Source organism: Saccopteryx leptura, chromosome 10 (genome assembly GCF_036850995.1).
Source record: "Saccopteryx leptura isolate mSacLep1 chromosome 10, mSacLep1_pri_phased_curated, whole genome shotgun sequence".
Lineage (NCBI taxonomy): Eukaryota > Metazoa > Chordata > Mammalia > Chiroptera > Emballonuridae > Saccopteryx > Saccopteryx leptura.
In genome coordinates this window covers 1,279,870-1,302,054 of record NC_089512.1, presented here as the reverse complement: position 1 = coordinate 1,302,054, position 22,185 = coordinate 1,279,870, and the positions used below count along the sequence as shown (strand labels likewise).

At 56.1% G+C, this 22,185-nt stretch overlaps 1 protein-coding gene across 7 annotated transcripts in view; it reads right to left on the bottom strand.

The window, feature by feature from the left end:
- Positions 1 to 19,904, bottom strand: part of CHL1 (cell adhesion molecule L1 like) — a 159,634-nt gene extending 139,730 nt beyond the window's left edge. For 2 of the 7 annotated variants that reach the window (XM_066351113.1, XM_066351112.1), the window contains exon 1: positions 18,266 to 18,421. The gene's annotated coding sequence lies outside the window, so the exon portion shown is untranslated. Of the gene's footprint in view, positions 1 to 16,732; positions 16,758 to 18,265; positions 18,423 to 18,588; positions 18,839 to 18,862; positions 19,002 to 19,790 lie in introns of those variants that run through there. The other 5 variants (XM_066351109.1, XM_066351108.1, XM_066351107.1 and 2 more) reach the window with 5 other exon arrangements.
- Between the last annotated feature and the right edge of the window lie 2,281 nt (positions 19,905 to 22,185).

Below are 22,185 nucleotides of genomic sequence, written 5' to 3'. Positions count from 1 at the left end.
GGACATCGTTAACTCCACTTAGGGAATGTTACTTCCCATCTTGGACACACGTACTGTCAGGGACACGATGACCTCTCTCGCCAGGAGCCAGACGCGGTCCCGCTACTTCTGGTCTAGACCACGCTCCTCTCCCATTCCAAAGAAATAGAGGATTTAGACATCGACACGGAAAAAGATGCCCCTTGATCTTCGTGGATCCGACAGCAAGCCGTTTCTATCGTAGGTCCCCGGACCCCCACAGGGCTCAGAAACTGCTCCACAATTGTCTGAACGCCCCGCGCACCACACAGAGACGTGTGGACCTGTGTGCCTTTGATACGTGTAAATGGTGATTGGCCTGTTCCACTACAAAAATCAATAGAAATAAAAGCACCCCCATAGGTAGGTATGATCCTTTTAGAAGGATGGCCCCTCGCACACGTCCGCACGTTTACACGACTGGGTCTGTGGAACGGCGTCACCGTCACATGCAGCTCTCCCGGGAACATCTAACGCTGACACAGACAGTTTTGCACGGTTTAAGCAGGAAAGCAGCCAAATGTTCTGGTGATTGGACTGAGTCTTTTAGGGACTCGTTGTAACTCCAGATGGCATGTCCTTCGTCCAAATGCTCACTGCCGGGCAGAAGCTGAAGGCCCCTCGCCCACGGCCCCGGGGTCTCTCTGTGGACGGACCTGAACTGACCCTCCCTGGAAGAAGCAAACACGTTACGTTACGGTGAAAACTGCACACACATTCCCGTGACATCGTTAAACCTGGTCTCAGCGCCTTCTGGGTCCTGACTCTGGACCCAGAGCCGTGTGCCAAGGAATCACCGGCTGGGGGCGGGGGATTGATCAGTCACTCTGCTGACAGTCACTCTGCTGACGGACGGACAGACATCACTCCGCTGACAGTCACTCTGCTGACGGACTGACAGACATCACTCCGCTGACGGACAGGCAGACATCACTCCACTACAGTCACTCTGCTGACGGACGGACAGACATCACTCCGCTGACAGTCACTCTGCTGACGGACTGACAGACATCACTCCGCTGACGGACGGACAGACATCACTCCACTATAGTCACTCCGCTGACGGACTGACAGACATCACTCCACTGACAGTCACTCCGCTGACAGACGGACAGAGATCACTCCACTACAGTCACTCCACTGACGGTCACTCCGCTGACGGACGGACAGACATCACTCCGCTGACGGACAGACAGACATCACTCAGCTGACGGACAGACAGACATCACTCCACTGATGGACTGACAGACATCACTCCACTGACAGTCACTCCGCTGATGGACTGACAGACATCACTCCACTGACAGTCACTCCGCTGACGGATGGACAGACATCACTCCGCTGACGGATGGACAGACATCACTCCGCTGACGGACGGACAGACATCACTCCACTACAGTCACTCCGCTGATGGACTGACAGACATCACTCCACTACAGTCACTCTGCTGACGGACTGACAGACATCACTCCGCTACAGTCACTCCGCTGACAGACGGACAGACATCACTCCGCTGATGGACGGACAGACATCAGCACATGAACCGCAATGAGTGCAGGAGAGAGAGGCTGTCAGTCATCTCCCCCGAGCCGGCAGGACGGCGTGCGGGCAGGGCACAGAGTGGACACTGTCAGGGTCACCACCACGAGGCCAGAGCGTCCACATCTCGGGGAGGGAGTGGGGACAGACAGAAAGAGGGACATCTGGAGGAAGCAGGTCCGCGGGCGAAGGGGCTCGGGGAGCCAGCCGGGAAGGCAGGGAGGCAGCGGCAGGTCTGCTGTGACCGTCCCCGAGCTGACACTGGTTCTCCCCACCCCGTGTTTTCATGTCCCCTCTCCCCAGACATCACCTGCCGCCATCTCAGCGTCCACATGGCAGGTCGCAGCCACCGAGCGTGCTCAAGAAGGAACGGGGTTTGGGGGCTTTTCTCCCCTCGCTCAGGGGCGTCAGCTTGCCCGGCAGCCCGGACCCAGCGCCCACTTCACGGGGGCGTCTCTGAGCCCCCCACACACACCAGGGGCTGTCCCAGCCCCAGCATCCGGCCCGCCTCCCAGGTCAGACCACAGGTCAGACGACACCTCCTGCCTCCCTGTTCCTTCTCACGTGGCTTTTCTGGAAAACACAAAAACTGCTTCACGCGATGACTCCCGGCTTAGCGGTGCTCAGAGGGCACCTGCTGGTGGCCACCAAGGTGACAGTCACGTGTGCCTGGGGTAGAGGGTGCTGACAGTCACGCCCCGTGTCGTCTGTCCTGCCTCCTCCCCCACGGGCGACACAAACATCAGGGCGTCTACGCTGACGCCTGGCGAAGCTGTTTACCTGAAGTAACAAGCATGAATTCACCCGACACGCATTTCAGCTGGTGCCAGTGTTTTCCCTGCGACAACAGGAAATATTGTGACAGGGACCAAGGCGCCCCTCTCGCTGTGTTTTCAAAGCTCTTCCCCACCTGAAGTCTCCTCGGAAGCCTCGCTCAGGACAGAGCTGTCTACCGCGTGGGGGAGGGGTGCGGGAGGTGTGGAAAATACCGGGAAAGGTAAAAGTTATAAGCAGCATCGGGTAAAAACAGTTTTCTCTGAAAAGCCATAGAAATGGTTCCACTTTAACAGAAGGCAGACGGGTGGTCATCACCCCTATTCGTAGCTGTCCCTCCCTGAAAGTCAGATGATCCAAACAAGCACAACCATCTACTTCCTATGCAGCGCTAGTGTGTATGTGAGCTGTGCTGTGTGTGTGAGCACTGCTGTGTGTGTGAGCGCTAGTGTGTGTGTGAGCGCTAGTGTGTGTGTGAGCGCCGCTGTGTGTGTGAGCACTAGTGTGTGTGTGAGCGCTAGTGTGTGTGTGAGCTCTGCTGTGTGTGTAAGCACTGCTGTGTGTGTGAGCGCTAGTGTGTGTGTGAGCTCTGCTGTGTGTGTGAGCTCTGCTGTGTGTGTGAGATCTGCTGTGTGTGTGAGCTCTGCTGTGTGTGTGAGCTCTGCTGTGTGTGTGAGCGCTAGTGTGTGTGTGAGCTCTGCTGTGTGTGTGAGCACTAGTGTGTGTGTGAGATCTGCTGTGTGTGTGAGCTCTGCTGTGTGTGTGAGCGCTAGTGTGTGTGTGAGCTCTGCTGTGTGTGAGCGCTAGTGTGTGTGTGAGCTCTGCTGTGTGTGTGAGCACTAGTGTGTGTGTGAGATCTGCTGTGTGTGTGAGCTCTGCTGTGTGTGTGAGCACTAGTGTGTGTGTGAGATCTGCTGTGTGTGTGAGCTCTGCTGTGTGTGTGAGCGCTAGTGTGTGTGTGAGCGCTGCTGTGTGTGTGAGCTCTGCTGTGTGTGTGAGCACTAGTGTGTGTGTGAGATCTGCTGTGTGTGTGAGCTCTGCTGTGTGTGTGAGCGCTAGTGTGTGTGTGAGCTCTGCTGTGTGTGAGCGCTAGTGTGTGTGTGAGCTCTGCTGTGTGTGTGAGCACTAGTGTGTGTGTGAGATCTGCTGTGTGTGTGAGCTCTGCTGTGTGTGTGAGCACTAGTGTGTGTGTGAGATCTGCTGTGTGTGTGAGCTCTGCTGTGTGTGTGAGCGCTAGTGTGTGTGTGAGCGCTGCTGTGTGTGTGAGCTCTGCTGTGTGTGTGAGCACTAGTGTGTGTGTGAGATCTGCTGTGTGTGTGAGCTCTGCTGTGTGTGTGAGCGCTAGTGTGTGTGTGAGCGCTAGTGTGTGTGTGAGCGCTGCTGTGTGTGTGAGCTCTGCTGTGTGTGTGAGCACTAGTGTGTGTGTGAGATCTGCTGTGTGTGTGAGCTCTGCTGTGTGTGTGAGCTCTGCTGTGTGTGTGAGCACTAGTGTGTGTGTGAGATCTGCTGTGTGTGTGAGCTCTGCTGTGTGTGTGAGCTCTGCTGTGTGTGTGAGCGCTAGTGTGTGTGTGAGCGCTGCTGTGTGTGTGAGATCTGCTGTGTGTGTGAGCTCTGCTGTGTTGTGAGCACTAGTGTGTGTGTGAGATCTGCTGTGTGTGTGAGCGCTAGTGTGTGTGTGAGCGCTGCTGTGTGTGTGAGCGCAGCTGTGTGTGTGAGCGTTAGTGTGTGTGTGAGCGCTAGTGTGTGTGAGGGCTAGTGTGTATGTGAGCTCTGCTGTGTGTGTGAGATCTGCTGTGTGTGTGAGGGCTAGTGTGTATGTGAGCTCTGCTGTGTGTGTGAGCACTAGTGTGTGTGTGAGATCTGCTGTGTGTGTGAGGGCTAGTGTGTATGTGAGCTCTGCTGTGTGTGTGAGCGCTAGTGTGTGTGTGAGCGCTAGTGTGTGTGTGAGCTCTGCTGTGTGTGTGAGCACTAGTGTGTGTGTGAGATCTGCTGTGTGTGAGCTCTGCTGTGTGTGTGAGCGCTAGTGTGTGTGTGAGATCTGCTGTGTGTGTGAGCTCTGCTGTGTGTGTGAGCGCTAGTGTGTGTGTGAGCGCTGCTGTGTGTGTGAGCTCTGCTGTGTGTGTGAGCGTTAGTGTGTGTGTGAGCGCTGCTGTGTGTGTGAGCGCTAGTGTGTGTGTGAGCTCTGCTGTGTGTGTGAGCGCTAGTGTGTGTGTGAGATCTGCTGTGTGTGTGAGCTCTGCTGTGTGTGTGAGCGCTAGTGTGTGTGTGAGCGCTAGTGTGTGTGTGAGCTCTGCTGTGTGTGTGAGCGCAGCTGTGTGTGTGAGCGCTAGTGTGTGTGTGAGCGCTAGTGTGTGTGTGAGCTCTGCTATGTGTGTGAGCGCAGCTGTGTGTGTGAGCGTTAGTGTGTGTGTGAGCGCCGCTGTGTGTGTGAGCATGTGCGTGAGAAAATGAACTGTTTGTGCCGGAAGATGCGTTCACGTTTGCTTCATGATCTGTCCTTATAAACAAACAAATAAAAACGTTATGCCGAGAGCTGATGCAGGCTCTCCCTGACTGGACGGCTCTCTCAACGACACTCAATTTCAGACAGGGAAGACGTTAACACTCAGGGTCAACGGAAGGGCAGTGTGACACCGGTACAATGTCCGTCACATGCTCACTGCCACCTGTCACCATCTACCTGAGCTGGCCCGGGTGCTCCCGACATCACGGGATACATCCAGCAATCCCATCTGGGGCTGGTGCTCGAGTACCAAACTATTTTTAGCACCTGAGGCAGATTTGCTCAGACCAACCATGCTATCTATCCTCAGTCTCAGGGGCCATGATGGAACCATCAGAGCCACTGGCTGCGGGAGGGGAAGAGGGAGAGAAAGGGGAGGTGGAAAAGGGTTAGAAGCAGATGGTCACCTCTCCTGTGTGCCCTGACTCAGGAATCAAACCCAGGATGTACATACTCCAGGCCAACACTCTATCCACTGAGCTGCCAGCCAGGGCCCAAAATTAATTAATTGTTTAATGTCAAACTATGTCATGATTTCTTAATGACCCGGGCCCCACCGTACAGTCATTCTGACTTCTGAGCTGTCTTCTGGTTTTTCTATCCACCTCCCCTGATGAAGGGATGTGCGCTGTGACTCCTCTGGTCTGTGAGTGGCTCGGAAACACTCCCCTCGCCGGCTGGAACGTATGGTTTGTCCTCTGCCGTCCACCGAAGTCACACTGACAGCTGTGCTTAGCGGCACGGGCGCGGAATTCAGAGCAAACACAGTCACCGGGCGCGGGCGGTCTTTCCGGAATAAAAGGCTTGTATTTGGTGAGTTTTTAACAGAGACGGGGACTTAAGCTGCTACAAGGGCTCTTCTTGCTCAACTTTGAGATATCCGCCTGCGATTTAAGTGCTGGAGGGACTCGCGAGAGTCAGCCCCGGGGGACGGCAGGGCCGGGACCGACGCTGCACCCTCATCAGCAGCCGCACATCAGCTCAAGGGACACAAGCAGCGTTTGGCAACAGCCAAGACAGGGTGACACCGTGCGTGCCATTCGCTACTTTAGGACTGAGGTTGAAATAAACCGGAGCCCTGGCTGGTTGGCTCAGCGGTAGAGCGTCGGCCTAGCGTGCGGAGGACCCGGGTTCGATTCCCGGCCAGGGCACACAGGAGAAGCGCCCATTTGCTTCTCCACCCTTCCCCCCCTCCTTCCTCTCTGTCTCTCTCTTCCCCTCCCGCAGCCAAGGCTCCATTGGAGCAAAGATGGCCCGGGCGCTGGGGATGGCTCTGTGGCCTCTGCCTCAGGCGCTAGAATGGCTCTGGTCGCAACATGGCGACGCCCAGGATGGGCAGAGCATCGCCCCCTGGTGGGCAGAGCATTGCCCCATGGTGGGCATGCCGGGTGGATCCCAGTCGGGCGCATGCGGGAGTCTGTCTGACTGTCTCTCCCTGTTTCCAGCTTCAGAAAAATGAAAATAAATAAATAAATAAATAAATAAATAAACCGGGGTGGGGCAACGTCACACCGCACAGTCATCACAGACGGACGGACGGACGCCCCTGGGTCGTTAATTCACAGCCTCCAATTTTATTTTTATTCGGTATTTGTGGACTTGGGCGTAGCTGCGTCACGACCCTGTTTTCCATCCCCTTTGCGTCCGAGCTGTGACCAGGGCCACCTGAGTAAAGCGTGTTTCCTTCACGGAAGCCGTGGTGAATGACCAGGAAAAAAGAACCTTCACAGACAGTAAGTGCACGGTGAACCCAGCTAAATAAAACCAGCCCTGGGACCCACCACCCTCTGCGCCGGTCACAGAACCAGAAAGGGCGGGCACACGGGTCTCCCATCAGAGTCACCCTGGTTCTCGGGGGAGACGCTCCCAGGACCCCACACGGTCGCATCTGGCCTGGGAAACCCGTTATGTAAATGAACTCGGGGGCTGAGGACAGACGGATGGACACCTCTCCATCCTCCCCTCCTCAGCTCTGACGGTGGAGGGCTGGTTCTCGGGGGAGACACTGGTTCTCGGGGGAGACGCTCCCAGGACCCCACACGGTCGCATCTGGCCTGGGAAACCCGTTATGTAAATGAACTCGGGGGGGGGGGGCTGAGGGCTGAGGACGGACGGACGGACACCTCTCCATCCTCCCCTCCTCAGCTCTGACGGTGGAGGGCTGGTTCTCGGGGGAGACACTGGTTCTCGGGGGAGACTTTCCCAGGACCCCACATGGTGGCATCTGGCCTGGGAAACCCGTTATGTAAATGAACTCGGGGGGCTGAGGACGGACAGACGGACGCCTCTCCGTCCTCCCCTCCTCAGCTCTGACGGCGGAGGGCAGAGGAAGTGAGCGCACGCTTCATTGAGGTCTTAACCGCGAGGCGGGCCCAGATTGTTTTACCGCTAAATACCGTAATGGGTTTTTAATGGCCGCTGTCCAAATTCACGCTGCAGAGGAATGGTTTATTAGTAATAATAAGGGCTGGCACTTTTATCTCCGAAGCACTTCCCAAATATGAGCTCATCAATCCTCCCAGGCTGCGGGTACACGCTTCCTTCCGTCCCCAGGTTAGTTACAGCTGGGGAGACCGGGAGACGGGACCCCGTCCTGGTGGCCTCGCCTTCACAGGGAGGCTTCTGTGTGCGGGGGTCACCGTCCCCCCTATAGCAACCCACGTCGGACTGTATGCAGAATTGGAGGGCGTTCGCTCTGAAGGGCCCGCTGCTTAAGGTCAATTCTAATTTATCTGAACTCGACTCACAGAAGCTCCCGCGAGCTGCACCTGAATTGCTCAGGGCTGGTCCCTTTATTTCCAGCGAATCAATGGAGGTCAAAATCTATTCCGCCCAAATCAATTCCAGGCAGAAATTCGTCTGCGCCAGGCGGCGAACGGTGATCTGCTGGAGCCCTTTGAAATCCCGCTCCGCTGAGAATTGCTAGGGGTTACCAAGCGACACAGGGTCAAGGCCCAGTTTAAACACCGTTATTATGTGTCTTACGTTTATTCATTCACTTAGATCTCCGTCACGGAATACAGACCGGGTCTCAAATTGGTGAACGATACCAAACAACCCAGAGGGGGGTCTCCTGTGCGTCCTGACGCCGCTGCCTGCAGACCTCGGTGTCGCCATTGTCCCTGCTGGGACACCGTAGCTGGCGGCACCCTCGATTCTTTGCGCTGGTAGAACGCCTGAAATGTTTCCATCTAGTGAACCAGTTCTCCGCAGGGCCACCAGACGCACTTTACAGGAGGAATTCGGAATGTCTCTGGATGTATATGACATGAACAAAATCAACGCCTGAAATGTTTCCATCTAGTGAACCAGTTCTCCGCAGGGCCACCAGACGCACTTTACAGGAGGAATTCGGAATGTCTCTGGATGTATATGACACAAACAAAATCAACGCCTGAAATGTTTCCATCTAGTGAACCAGTTCTCCGCAGGGCCACCAGACGCACTTTACAGGAGGAATTCGGAATGTCTCTGGATGTATATGACACAAACAAAATCAACGCCTGAAATGTTTCCATCTAGTGAACCAGTTCTCCGCAGGGCCACCAGACGCACTTTACAGGAGGAATTCGGAATGTCTCTGGATGTATATGACATGAACAGAATCAACGCCTGAAATGTTTCCATCTAGTGAACCAGTTCTCCGCAGGGCCACCAGACGCACTTTACAGGAGGAATTCGGAATGTCTCTGGATGTATATGACATGAACAAAATCAACGCCTGAAATGTTTCCATCTAGTGAACCAGTTCTCCGCAGGGCCACCAGACGCACTTTACAGGAGGAATTCGGAATGTCTCTGGATGTATATGACACAAACAGAATCAACGCCTGAAATGTTTCCATCTAGTGAACCAGTTCTCCGCAGGGCCACCAGACGCACTTTACAGGAGGAATTCGGAATGTCTCTGGATGCATATGACACAAACAGAATCAACGCGTTGACTGGGAAGCTGGGGGCCCCGGTGGGGGCTCTGGGGAATCAGGCCCGGGTCGGACAGAGGCTTAGAGCAAATCCACCCCGCGGGGTCCGAGGGGACAGGAACTGTGGCCGGACAAGCGCGTGGGGCCCCAGTCTACAGCACAGAAACCGTCCTTTGCAGTCACTCAACACTTGAGAACGCTATTTATATTTTGCACGTTAAAAAAAAATTAACATTTACATCTAAATATATAGGCAGCCCCTGGATAACAAATGAGATAGGCTCTGTAGTTTAAAAATCTGTAAGTGTTTATTTGCACAGAAAGGTAAAAATAAACATCGTGCTAAGACAAACATCTGGGCCCTGGCCGGCTTGCTCAACTGTGTGGAAGTCCCGGGTTCGATTCCCGGCCAGGGCACACAGGAGAAGCGCCCATCTGCTTCTCCACCCCTCCCCCTCTCCTTCCTCTCTCTCTCTCTCTTCCCCTCCCGCAGCCGAGGCTCCACTGGAGCAAAGTTGGCCCGGGCGCTGAGGATGGCTCTGTGGCCTCTGCCTCAGGTGCTAGAATGGCTCTGGTTGCAACAGAGCAACACCCCAGATGGGCAGAGCATCGGCCCCTGGTGGGCGTGCCGGGTGGATCCCGGTCGGGCGCATGTGGGAGTCTATCTGTCTGCCTTCCTGCTTCTCACTAAAAAAAATAAATAAAAGACAAACATCTGTGTGAGTTGTGGTTAATAGGCAAATATACCTGTTTGAACTTCACTACAAATTAAACCTAAGAACAAACCCGTGGAGCCGATCTGGTTCATAACCCAAAGACTGCCTGTTTCCCAAACCCAAAAAATAATCAAACACCTTTCTCAAATCCCAGAGAGATTCAGCACGCCTAGAATACAGTTGACTCTTTTTTTTTTTCTCTCCAAAGGCTTATTGTCATTGGCAGCTGATCACAGAGATGTGTCCCCATTATGACAGGTGTCATTTCCAGAGCGGCCAGGTCCTGGCCACTGACCACCGGGTCTGCCTTCCTCTGCAGGAGCAGAATCCCATCTGGGTGAAAATGGCAGCCACGTGATGCAGTCGATGACACGCAACAGCAGACGTGAGAGCCGCCCGTGCTCACCGGTGTTCCGGGGCACCGGAAACACCCCACTCCGGAAGCAAGAGAGGGTACCAGGGCAAACAGAAGCCAGGGAGGGAGGCTGAAGGTTGATTTTTTTTTTAATATTTATTTATCTATTTATTTATTTATTTACAGAGACAGAGAGTAAGTCAGAGAGAGGGATAGACAGGGACAGACAGACAGGAACAGAGAGAGATGAAAAGCATCAATCATTAGTTTTTCATTGCGCGTTGCAACACCTTAGTTGTTCATTGATTGCTTTCTCACATGTGCCTTGACCGCGGGCCTTCAGCTGACCGAGTGACCCCTTGCTGGAGCCAGCGACCTTGGGTTCAAGCTGGTGGGCTTTTCCTCAAAGGAGATGAGCCCGCACTCAAGCTGGCGACCTCGGGGTCTCGAACCTGGGTCCTCTGCATCCCAGTCAAACACTCTATCCACTGCGCCACCGCCTGGTCAGGCTGAAGGTTGATTTTTACAGACGCCGGTGCCCAGGGCCGGTCACAGGAAGGGTCGGTCCCCAAACGCCGTCACGGCGTGAATTTGGAGAGAACAGAAGGGTCCACTCTGTTGGCACATCATCCCCCACACGGACGCCCCTCACGCTTAGCCCCTCAAGCGGAGGATAAGTTTAGATCCTCTTTTTAAATGCCCCTGGTCCTGGGACACGTGTGCATCTTCACGCAGCCCCTTAGGGGCCGTCCTTTGTAGCCACCGGTCACGTGTTTCCGTGAGCTCGGGAGACAGAAAGGATGGGGCACAGGCACAGCGAGCCTGGTCCCCGGAGAGGACCCCGCTACACAGTCCTGCTTATCCAGACGGCGCCCACGGAGGCGGCAGGCCTGGGAATCAGAGTCGCCGAGGAAAGTGAGGGCGTGCAGGGGGCTCGGTGTCTGTGCCTGCACCCAGCCCCACGGCTGGAACCCTGCTCCCCCCGGGAGGGTCACGGGAGGGGGGCTTTGGGAAGTGATTCGGGCATGAGGGTGGGGCCCTGGTCAATGGGATCAGTGCCCTCAGAAGAAGCCCCATGGGCAGCGTCCCCTCTCCCCACTTCCTACCAAGTGAGGACGCAGGAGAGGTCAGCTGTCTGCCACCCAGGGCAGGCCCTCAGGAGACCCGGACCCTGCGGGCCCCCTGACCTCAGACAGCCAGGCCCCAGGGCTGTGACGAGTTCTGTCTGCAAACGGCCGTGCCTGGTCCTTTGTCGCAGCGGCCAGAACCGAGGCCGGTGCTGCAAGAGCCCGCGGCCGGCAGAGGCAGACAGACAGACAGACAGACAGGGCGGCAGGCTGAGCTTCCGGTGGGACTCAGACCCTCCTGGGGCTGACTCCTGCCCCTGCCCCTTCCAAGTCACACCGTGGGACCTCGGACGGAGGCCGCCTACATCTCGGTCACCCAGCTTTACGTGGGGACGACCATGATAGGAGTTTCCCCAAACCCCTGATGCAGAGATTGCAAAATACATGACAAGCCCTAGTGAGTGGTAGGTCCTGACGTCCCCGGCCCGGCCTTGTTCCCCCTGACCCCCTGTCCCCGGCCCGGCCTTGTTCCCCCTGACCCCCTGTCCCCGGCCCGGCCTTGTTCCCCCTGACCCCCTGTCCACGGCCCGGCCTTGTTCCCCCTGACCCCCTGTCCACGGCCCGGCCTTGTTCCCCCTGACCCCCCGTCCACGGCCCGGCCTTGTTCCCCCTGACCCCCTGCCACGGCCCGGCCTTGTTCCCTCTGACCCCCTGTCCCCGGCCCGGCCTTGTTCCCCCTGACCCCCTGTCCACGGCCCGGCCTTGTTCCCTCTGACCCCCTGTCCCCGGCCCGGCCTTGTTCCCTCTGACCCCCTGTCCCCGGCCCGGCCTTGTTCCCTCTGACCCCCTGTCCCCGGCCCGGCCTTGTTCCCTCTGACCCCCTGTCCACGCCCCTCTGATGAGACCTCACGGGAAGGGGGTAGGTTTGGCCTGGAGAAGTCACGGAGCTCTGGGCCCCTTGGGACCACCCAGCAGCCCTGCGCCCCACCCAGTTCCTGCCCATGCTGCTCACTGCCATCTTGGCATTCGGGTCCAATACGCTAAGAGGCACATGTTTATCAAGTAAGTCAGAAATGTGAATTTTTATCTGAAGTCTCCAGGGTTTTTTTTGCTTTGTTTTTTTATTTTATTTATTCATTTTAGAGAGGAGAGGGAGAGACAGAGAGGAGAGACAGAGAGAGAGAAGGGGGGAGGAGCTGGAAGCATCAACTCCCATATGTGCCTTGACCAGGTAAGCCCAGGGGTTTGAACTGGCGACCTCAGCATTTCCAGGTCGAAGTTTTATCCACTGTGCTACCACAGGTCAGGCTCCAGTTTTTAAATATGGGCTGAAATATTTCTTCCACACCCCTTGGGCCAAACCAAACACATATATGTAAGTGGGGTTCCGTCCAAGGGACATCAGTTTGGATCCTAACTAGAGGGTGGTGCCTCTTTTCTAGGAAAAGGAATATGTTTTTCACCAGAAGACATAATCATTACGAGAAAGACAGAGGTTCTCTCTTCCATGCGACTCCTCACGACACAGTTATTTAGTCCAGAAAGAGTCACTCCCCCACGCCCATTCGGAATCTCAAGGCGTCCGGCCAAGAGGATCTGCCGGGAGGACCCACCCAAGTCCACGGTGCTGGTTCCTAACCCTGGAGGGACATCAGCATCTCAGGGCGGCTGCCATCATCCCCAGCCTGGGCTTCTCTCCCTGGACTGTCCCGGTTGGTACTTTGGAAGAGTTCTGTAGGCAGACACTCTCAGGGCCTCTCGAGTACGTGGGTCCTCACCAGTGAGTCTGCACAACTGACATGGGTGGCAGCCATGTTCTATTTGCTGGAGCCATCATCACAGCTCACAGTTACTCACATACACAAGGCAACACACACACACACACACACACACACACACACACACACACCCCTAGCTCTCTATCCATTCATTCACAGCATGGACTAGAAGGATAGCCATTATTACAATAAACGCCAGAATTAATTGAGTGCTTAATAATACGTGCACTGAGCTGTCTGGGTAAGAATGGCCCATTTCACACTCAGACTTGCCGCCCACGAGCTGGGTGTGACTCTTGTCCCTCAATGCCATCGAAGAGCACAGTCTCGGGGAGGCTAACACGACTGAGCCAAGGTCACACACATGGAGGAGGGAGCAGAGGGAGACTCCGCGTCCTGCAGCCAGGGCAGGTGACAGGCACGCCTGCAGCCTCCCCCCGAGCTGGGCACTGGAGGGTTTATGAGTGCACACAGGGCGCCTGCAAGGACTCAGCGGTCGGAGAAGGGGGTCATGATGCACTCACGTTCCTGGGCTGCCACGTGCAGTGTGCACGGTCGTCCCTGGAGCCTGGGAGAGAAGAATGAGGAGACAGGCAGCCGGGGCCTGCGCTGAGCTCCTGCTCGGAGCCTCAGGGGCGGCCAGAGGCGCCACATGTCCCGTAGAACGTGGGAAGGCCCCCGCCAGGCGGGAGACGAGCCCTGGTCCAAGAACAGAGTGCCCGCCTGCGTCTGCCAAATCCCAAGGCATTGTCATTCCTGTGAGCGACCTCAGCCTCCTCCGGATTGGACGCTCACAGCTCCCTAAATTCACCCAATTCTCAGCTCGGCCCGCACACCACGGTTAATAAAGAATTCAGCTCAGCCGAAATGCTATTCCTGGTGCTTACTGAGAATGTGTGAATAAATACACACACGCAAGCACACGCACACACAGACACACACACTCCCACTCCCAGTAACGTGACTTCCGCAGAGAGCAACGCGCTGTCACCTTCGGGTCGGAACCGAGACACGTGAGATGGGAATGACCGTTTCCTCTTCCAGGAAATAAATTTAAAACACGGGAAACAGAACCGGGCTTTGTGTCCGCATTTTTGTTGTGGTGGTTGTTATCTCAGCACAATGGGAAGGTGAGCAGGACCGTTTTTGTTGTTGTTGTTTTTTACCCACAACACAGAAAATCTCAATTAGTGATGGTCCATTTGTGCACTGACTAAGAAACATTCGTTAACAAAACAGAATTTTCTAGTTTACTGCATAAATATAGCAGGAGAAATTGCAGAATAATGCTAGGTTGCCAAGCAACCACAGCCCGACTGCCCCCACCTCCCCCCTCCCCAACTCGGGCTATGATCAATGCGGCTCATTCATCGGGCTTCTGAGCTCCGGTGCGGGAGAGCCCCCAGCCAGGGTGCTTCTTGGGAAAAAACCACAGTGACTTTCTGCAACACAATCACTGGGTTTCTTCTCAGGAGATAAACTTAAGATGTTCTTTTTGATCAAAGGGATGTGTTTAATTCATTACTCTCTACACCACGGTGCTAATGAGAAAGCTATAATTAACTAACTACTCTGTTGCGACACACACACACACACATAGACATAAACTGCAGTAATTAGTCGTGTTTAAGGTGTTAACCAGCCTCCAACGTTTAGAAAATAGAGAATCTTTCCCCCAGTGAAAATGTCGAGAAAGGAGAAAGCACCATAGCTAATTAAATGGAGAATTTTCTCCTTCCTCCCCCCTCCACCCCTCAAAAGAGGGTGGGAAGCCCCTGTTGGCCAAAATGTGAGAGATTCCACTTTAATGAAAGCTGAGAACCGGCTGGGTGCCAAGGCCCTTTGTAGGTAGACATAAAATGCCAGAAAATGGGATCTTTTCTTTGAAAGGACGTTCAGCACAGTGTTTTTTTTTCCAGGAATGACGAGAAAAGAGCTGCACGCTTCCTACTCATTAGCTGTGTTAACTTAGCATATTGTATGTAAATCACCATAATAATTGCATTCTCTTCAGACCGAATTAGTCAGAATGAAGCTGTAATCAAAATGTTCATCATGGAAAATACAGTATTCTCAGTCTGAGTTTGAAGGGGGGAGAGAAATAAATAAATAACAAGGACCGCTGATTGAATCAGAGAACACAGGGGCCCGTCATGGAAACAGCCCCAGCAGAGAGAGACGGGCCGGGCCTCAGGGTTCCACCCTGGCATGTCCGTTAGCGCCCCGCACGCGGGCCTGACACCTCAGAACCCTCACGGCGTCCGAACCCTCACCCTTTGTCTACTGGCCTGACTCCAGCTGGTCCTGTGCACAGCTGCCCGGACATTTAGGGGAGACACACAGAATAGTGCAAAGCTACATCTCTGTCTTTAAAATAGACCAGGCTCTGGAGCGCTGCTGGAGGTCATCAATCAAAGGCCAAAATAATTTCCAACAAGTGGAACTGGTTCCTGCCGGTGCTGCCCAGGAAACCAAGTGTCAGCGGTCACGTGCATCTCAGGCAAGCTGTCACTCTGACTCCTCAGGTACCTTTGAAAGGTGGCATTTGCTGGGGAGGGGCGGGGGAGGGGGTGTCGTCAGGAGAAAGTCAACCCTGAAGGCCCACTCTGCACTCTGAACAGACACTCACAGGGCTTCCTGACGTGCGTGCCTGCCTTCAAACCGGGGCCATTTGCCCCCTTCTGTTCCTTAATGTCCTTTTGTGAGATTAACAATGACTTCACCATCTTAAATCAGCCTTGATCATTACTCTTACTTAATTCTTCATCAAAATGAATCGGCCTAATTATTCCAGCAAAGCCATTTTAGGTCAAACAAACCTCCTATCTTCAAAGATTTCAGGAGTAAACCATAAAAATCAAGCTTCTATCCAGCAAGTCTTTTCCTAGGTGGGGGTCTATTTTTGTGAAGTTAGAGGAGCCCTGTGATGGAGACACCTGTCTGGTTTTACTTGCTTTGGGTCTGAGACGTGTCTATATTTTAGTAAGTGATTTTTAAAAGAATTTATTTTAAACCGATTCATTTCAGGGGTGAAATTAACTGAAAAGCAATGCTTCTATTATGAGCGATATCAGTCCCGTCAGTCTTGCAAATACGTTCAGGGGTACATAGTTTGCTCATCACCAGGTAAGCTAAAGCACGTATGTCACAGCCATGATAAACAGGGAAAAATCCATAGATACAGATAGAACAGAGAACAATCCGGGAAACATATATTCCCCACCACAGTCCTGCACTGATGCCGTGAAGTGGGTACAGACATGCCCGAAAGAGATTTCTTTTTTTTTTTCTTTTTTCTTTTTTTGGATTTTTCTGAAGCTGGAAACGGGGAGAGACAGTCAGACAGAATCCTGCATGCGCCCGACCGGGATCCACCCGGCACGCCCACCAGGGGCAATGCTCTGCCCCTCCGGGGCGTCACTCTGCCGCGACCAGAGCCACTCTAGCGCCTGGGGCAGAGGCCAAGGAGCCATCCCCAGCGCCCGGGCCATCTTTGCTCCAATGGAGCCTGGGCTGCAGGAGGGGAAGAGAGAGACAGAGAGGAAGGGGGGGGGGGTGGGGGTGGAGAAGCAAATGGGCGCCTCTCCTATGTGCCCTGGCCGGGAATCGAACCCGGGTCCCCCGCACACCAGGCCAACGCTCTACCGCTGAGCCAACCGGCCAGGGCCCCGAAAGAGATTTCTAATGAACTGCCATCACCAGCACTCTGACCTGTCCAGACATAACTGTCTCCATTTTGTCAGGGATGGTGCTCAGGAGCTTGTGAGGAGTGCCCAACCGCCGCCCTCTGCTATTCCTGGAAGGCAGACCCGCCCAGCAGGCAGGGCCGTGCACACCCGGGTCCCAGATCCACATCACGTTAACTTACGAGAGCCCCAGGACACCACGCCACCACAAACCCAGCTGCGACCCCGGAGGCCACAGAGGGGCTAAGTCTCAGAAAGCCGAAGGTTAGCATGCTCTCCTTGTCACTCAATTTCCCCAAAGGGCTCTCTAAGCTTCTCTCTCTCCACCCACCCCCTGACAAGCCAGCGTGACCTGCAGCTGGCAGGTGTCTACCTTCCGATCTGCTGCAGTCCAGAGCTTCCGAGGCGCTGGTCTGCACAGTCCAGGTTAATGCTCCTTGAGAGTCAAGAAGACCTTCTGACGGACCCCAAAGGGGAGGGCGTTGGGGACGGGTGGGAAAGGGGGAGGGGTTAAGAAGGGCCGAGTGGCAGCTACTGAACAGTCACGGAGATGTGGAGCACGCAGCGCAGGAAATACAGTCGGCAATGTTGTAATAACTACGGCTGGCGTCAGACCGGTGTGCGATTGACTGGGATGATCACTTAGTAAGTTACCTCATGTCTAATGGCTGGGGTGTGCACCTGAAACTAATATAATTATGTGTGTCAACTGTAATTGAAAATAAAAAAAAGTGATATAAAAAATTAGAGCACAGTGGTTTGGCTTCAGTACGCATGCAGAGAAACGAGAAGGCGCCACATCTCATTAAGGTAAGGAATAGTAATAATAACAGGAACTGGCCCAGCAACCATGAGGACCGGGCGGGCGTGCACCCTGTGTGTGTCAGACACGAACCAGGCTGCCCCGTCTGCGCGGGTCACCCGCTCCGGTCGCGCTGTTAACAGCCCCGGAGGGCGGTGACAGGACCCCTCCCCACTCAGGACGCCCGGGGTCCTGGGATCGGATCGCTGCTGCCCAACCTCACCGCACAGGTGGCGGCACTGGATCTGAGACCCATGTGGGCGCGGAGGGCGGGGACGGGCCCAGGTTGCTCCCGCGGCCACCGCCACGCGCGCACGCGCCGCGCCCCCGGCGTCCCGGAGCGCGCGACCGCGCACGCGCGTGCCCCGCGGCCACGGGTCGGTTCCGCGGCTCCGCGCGGCTCTGCGCGGCTCCCGGGACGGGCGGGGCTCAGCGCGGAGCCCGTGGCCGGGGCCCTGCCCGCTGCTCCCCACGGGGCCACCGCGCGCCCACCTCCGCCCTGCAGCGCACAGCCCCGCGCGCCAGCCTGTCCCCCGGGTGTCCGCGGGAGTCGCGGCCCCGGCCACGGGCGGGCCGGCCTCCCCGCTCCGAATTAATACCGCACCCGCGCCGGGCCCTGCCGCCCGCACTCTGGAAAAGGGGGGAAGGAGAGAGGAGGGGGGAGGCGCACAAAGAGGGGGCGCGTGACCGGCATCGCCAGCGCCCCAGGTCGGTCCCGGGAGCCATGGCAACCACCATTCCCTGCCCTCCGCCCCTCGGGGCTCCCGACCACCCCCTCCGCTGTCCCCCCACCCACCACCACCACGCTGTCCACACAGCCTCCCCGCGAGCTGGCACCGTCTACGGAACCCACGGGGACCTGAAACCCTGTCCCGAGTGGGCGCAAGACTGGGCCTGGGGGCTGTGCCCCGCACCCCCGGAGATGGTCTGGGCAGGGAGGGGTGAGGCCAGGCCAGCACTGACTGCAGACCCAGTGGACCTGCCCCCCCCCCAGCCCCCCACCCCCCGGGGACGAGGGCTGGACGTTCGGGGAGGGTCTGGAATCCTCCCGGAGGGCTGGGAGCCCGGGGGTGGGGGGAGGCTTTAGCCAGAGGGTTATCCTACCGGTGGCCGGGCTGAGAAAGTGGGAGCTGGACGCCTCGGGGACCTGCCGCCTCCAAATGGACCAGCTGTCTGAATGCAGCCTCAGCCCCGGGAGGCGCGGCTGGGAAAGGGTGTCCCTCCCGGGGGAGGGCTGAGGAGCCCAGGGCCACCCGCGGGTGCCAGGATGGAGCCCTGGTCGCGCACCTTCTGCTGCCACGATGGGATGACCCCGCCCCCCACCCAGGAGCAAACCCCAAGCCCTCCACGCGTCCCGCCCAGAGAGTTGGCGACTGCGCGACGCAGGGCAAGCCAGCTACCTGCCAGCTGGCCCACCTCGGACACACCTGCTTCGCCGGCGGCACCCGGTGCGCTGGGCACTTCCCTCGGGGTCTGGCCGGGAGCGGGGAGGACGCGCGGGTCCCGGTCCGGGCGGCGCACGGCCCCCGAGTGTCGGCAGCGCTGGCAGTGGCCGCGGGCGCGGGACCTGCTCGGGCTCGCTCGGCTCCGCGCCCTCCCGCGCCGGCTGCTCGCGCCTCCGCTCCGCTCGCGTCTGCGCCGCCGCCTCCCTCCCCTCCTCCCTCCCGCGGGACGGGGGCGGTCACGGCCTAGGACCCTCACCTAGCGCAAACTTGGACCGTCCCTGTCACCGCCCGCGGCCGGAGAAGGTGGGATCCCGGTCGCTTCTAAGTGCAAAAGGCGGAGAGATGGACGAGGAGCCCCTCCCGCGGGACCGCTCGGCTCCGCGCGTATTCCAGACACGCTGGCCGGGCTGGTGCGCGTCGCCACATGCTGGAGGGCGTGGTGCCACGGGCCCCGTGGAAGATTCCTTTGCCGCCCTCCTGACACAGAGGCGTGGTGGGGCTCGAAATACAATGTATCAAGGATGCTACCTCCGTAGACTGCCAAATTAACTCTTACCTAAACTAAGGCGGCTACCACTGTGATCATTTTTTTTTTCTCCTAATTTTGTCCTGATGCGTATACAGTACCAGCACCACATTGTTCCCTCACGTCTTCCTCATTCTGTGACTTGGCTGTGTTAGGGTAGGGGGGGGGGGCGTCCTGCCTGCTCACGCCCAATGCAGATGGCCATTTCTGATGCCTCCTCTAAGCCACCAACAACGTGCATTTTATTTTAGCATTCCAAAGTTATTTTGGGGAAAAGTGACAGCCTTATGCTGTATAAGTGATTTACATTTCCTTTTTTATTTTTTTCTCACCATGACCAGGTGTTTCCAAAATCCCCACACCAGCTCACTTTAGAAAACAGGCCGTTGAATTGAAGTCCCCCTTTGACGGTGAGGGAACGGCTGGACTGGTTCTCACTGTGCCCAGGCCCTGAGGCAGACCTCCTGGTTCGGCCTGGTCCCCACCCAAGACAGGAGACAATTAAGGAAGTTTCCAGCTGTGAGGCCCTCGGGGGACCGGATGCCACCACCCCTGAGCCGCCAGGAGTCGGGCAGGCTCTAGATCCTGCTTGAGGGGCAGCTGAAGAAAATATTTTGAAAATGAATGAATGGGCTTGTCAATCTTAATTATCGCTCACCTTGGAGCTCAGGATGGTTCCTGCGGTTCGTGTGTGGGCCCAGCTCCCACTCGCTGTGCTGCTGTTGCCAGGGCAGGTGGAGGCAGGACTGGTCCTGAGTTTAAATTGCAGGGCGAGAGCCATTTCTTTGCCTGAGGCATCATTATTCACAAGGCATGTTTTCTAAAATAGGAACAAAAAAAAATAAAAGAGTTTTGAATAAAATTCCAGCAGGGAAAATGTTCTGCCTGTAGGAACACATTCCAAGGTCAAGGGGACAGGAAGCCAAGGTCAAGGGGACAGGAAGCCACGTCGGTCTCAGGTGTTGACCCCTCTGGGTGGACGTCCATCCCAGCCTGGCCAACGGGCCCCTCTCAACCAGCGGCCCTGTCCTGCCTCTGTGATGTGTTTGCCTCACATTAGAATTATTTTTAAAAAGACGAGTATTTATCGAGCTCCTGCATTTCTCGGTCATTGTTCTGGGCACTGCAGGTCCCCTGGAAAACTCAATAGACAAGGCCAGTGGCTTCTTTTTAAATCAAATATCCAAAACGTCTTAGAGCATACCAAGGCACAGCGCCTTCAACAAGGAGGTGGAGAGTCAGTTCTTAAATATCCGTTTACCCTTTAAGGGTGAAGAACCTCTGGGTCTCTGACAAGGTGTACAGATGAGGAACTGATAGCCCAATGGGCTTCCGAGGGACTCGGGGGGGTCAGCCTGCACACAGTGCCTTCCACCCAGGCAGGGGGATTGAAGAAAGGAGTGAAGATAAGAGGGAAAAAGGTATGTAAGAAGAAAAGGAAGGAAGGGGGGGGGGGAAAAAGGAAGGAAGAGAGAAGGAAGGAGGGAAAGAGGAAGGGAGGGAGGAAGAGTGAGAGGGAGGAAGAGAGGGAGGCAGGGAAGGAGGGATGATGAAAAAAAAAGGGAGGAAGGGAGGGAGATAGATCATTATTAGCCAAGGAAGAAAAAGTCTTTGAGAGAAAAGCAGAAAGTATGTAACAAGCCAAAGGAAGGGTGTCATTTTAAAGGAATGCAAAATGGAGGCAGATGAATTCAATTTCCATATCCAAGAAACACCTCTGAGCTGTTATCTGCAGGATAGGTTCACAGTTGTAATTACCCAGGGCAGTCAGCCAGAGGGGTTGTGTGTGGACAGTACCCTTGGCTGCTGTGCTGAAACCCTCCCTGGGCTCCCGCCCCCTGACCTACCCTGTGGTCAGACTCGCCCCCTCTGGACAAAGACCCTGATCCGTCAGCATCCCTGGCCACCCCTGGGGGCTGGGGGCAGACTGGACTCTCAGGTGTCACGTGGGGATGGGATTGCACTGGCTTTGAAAGGTGTGGACTTATCTCTCTCAGCGGAGGAGGCCCGTGCAAAATAAAATGAGGATATCCCGCCAGGGAGGAAGAAGGGGAGGCGAGGGGACTCGGGCGGCAGCAGACGGTGGGAGAGATAGGCCAGTCACCCGGAAAAAGAGAAAAGGTATTCCACCCCGGGGCAGTCTTGCGCTGGGCCCTGCTGATTTACGGCCTCCCTGGCTGGCCTGCACCAGCCTCCGGGATCCTTCCCAGAGCAAGGGAGGGCTCTTCTTTCGTGGCAGGAGAACCGCCTTTGGCAAAGCCCGGGAGCTGGTGATACGGCATCGCTCCTGGGAAACCTGTGCAGCCGCGGAAAACGGTTCTGGAAACACCGTCTCTGTCTGGCAGGTCCCAGGCTTAGCCTGACCGGGGCTTGCTGGCCAGCTGGGCTGCTGCGGCCGCGGCGTGCGTGCGGGAGCGTGAGCGGCTACTCCTCCACGGTAGGACGGGCCGCACCGGCGACCTTGAAGCACAAAGCGGCCACTTGGGCTTAGCTCTTAACAAAGCCAGAGGAGAATCTATTCACGGCGGAGATGCGCTGACAGTCAGTCCTCCTTGACTGTGTCCTTTTGATACAAAAACCAAGGGACGAGCGCTGACATCAAAGGGCAACGCTTCCGGAACAAATAAAAAGGCCAAAACTCGTATTTTGTGCCGTGGATCGTGAATAGGTGCGATCCGTCTGGCGTGAGGAGGTCATGGGACCAGATAGTCTCACTGGGTTTTAAAGGAGCCGGGCAACGCCAGGGGGCCCTGGCTGGCATCATGCTAAGTGCCATCCACGTACGTGTTGGTTACTCCTGGGGCACACACCCACCTACTGAGAGGCGAGATTTCTGTGACCAACTTTGGCCCCAAGGCTAAAGGGACCTGGGAGAGAGATGGCACCCCTGAAGTGAAGTCCCCCTCCCCCGAGTCCCTAGTGACCATGTAGCACCGTGAATTAAACGTCTGTCTTCTCTGAGCCAGTGTCTCTACCGGAATCTCTTTGTTATACCTGCTTAACCTTTCCCCTAATTCACGCCATCACAGTCACTGTCCTCAGAACCACGTTAG